The 1,203-nt window shown below is 59.3% G+C and overlaps 1 protein-coding gene across 3 annotated transcripts in view; it reads right to left on the bottom strand.

Moving 5' to 3' along the window:
* The window catches only part of HMCES (5-hydroxymethylcytosine binding, ES cell specific), a 24,419-nt gene extending 24,228 nt beyond the window's left edge, over positions 1 to 191 (bottom strand). Inside the window, exon 1 of one of the 3 annotated variants that reach the window (XM_032412043.1) lies at positions 155 to 191. The gene's annotated coding sequence lies outside the window, so the exon portion shown is untranslated. The other 2 variants (XM_032412041.1, XM_032412042.1) reach the window with 2 other exon arrangements.
* Positions 192 to 1,203: the final 1,012 nt, after the last annotated feature.

The following is a 1,203-nucleotide window of genomic DNA, read 5'->3' as shown; positions in this document are numbered from 1 at the left end:
CGCTCGCCCCCGCCTCACCTCACGTCCACCTCGGCCCGGCCGCCCGCCCTCCTCGCTCACGTAACTCAGCTCGCCCCAGTCCCCCTCCACCCCCCGGCCAATGCCGTCTCACTTCACGTCCACCTCCGCCCTGCAGCCCACGACGCTCTCCTACCGCAGGCGCTCAGACCCTGCGGGCCCGCGCTCTGGCGTCAGGCCCCGCCCCCAGCGCGGTCGGCCCCGCCCCCAAGTGGCGGGAGGTTCCCGCGGCGTCCCGCGCGCCCTGGAATCCGAATCTTCTGAAAAGACCCCAAGGGAAGGCTACGACCCGGAGCCCCGCTCTCCTCCATCTTCGCCCTTCCCCCTGCGGGGTCCGCTCCCAGAGCTAGCCGCAAGAACGGGCTGGGGCCGGCTCACCCTCGCGGCGCTGGCAGAGACCCTCGATGTGTCCCAGGGAACGTGAGGTGCCCTTGTCTGTATAGCGAGAGCCAGGACTAGGGCACCGGGTCGTTGTAGGGATAACAGGAAACATTCTCTTTACTTCGCAGTGAGGCTAACCGCCTCAGAGTTTTGGGGCAAAAATTGAGAATCAGGAAAACGTCCATGAATCACACGTCACTCTCATACTTAAGTGGGCACCAGAATGTGACTTTCCAGGGCCTTCAACTACTTCCCCACCCCCAAATCTGAATTTCTAAGGGTGAGGCCTAGATTTTTTAAAAAACAGGCTTTGCAGGCCTATTTCGGCCATGAAATTAGCAAAGCCACCTGGCTTGAGTTTAACAGCAGCTGAGGGGGGCCTCTGAGCCTGCTCCCTTGGGACATAAACCAAGGATTTCTGCATCTTCAGCCAACAGAGTGCTCTCTAAGGGCTGTTCTTCCCCTCTGGGCATTCACTGAATTGGGTGCAGGCAAACCCCAGTGCACATGCTAGGGAACGCCCAAATAATCCACCCAAACCCTCTGAGGGCTCCATTTATCACCTAGAGAAGGAGGGCGATGGTGAGGATGCAAGAACAGGCACATGACCTCAGTGACTGCTGTCATGACCTGCACTGCCCCTGTTCTGAGGCTTGGAGAGGAGTGGGAGTGGTCTGACCTCAAGTACAGAAGCCAAAAGGCTGTGGGTGTGAACCGGATAGAGCAGGTGTTCTTGGTGGGGGCTCAGAAGGGGAAGTGGAAAGTGGAGCCCTTAAGCATGAGTCTGCAGAAGTAGCAGCCATT

This window comes from Phoca vitulina, unplaced genomic scaffold, assembly GCF_004348235.1.
Source record: "Phoca vitulina isolate PV1807 unplaced genomic scaffold, GSC_HSeal_1.0 scaffold13, whole genome shotgun sequence".
Classification (NCBI taxonomy): Eukaryota; Metazoa; Chordata; class Mammalia; order Carnivora; family Phocidae; genus Phoca; species Phoca vitulina.
This window is presented reverse-complemented; position numbering and strand designations above follow the sequence as displayed.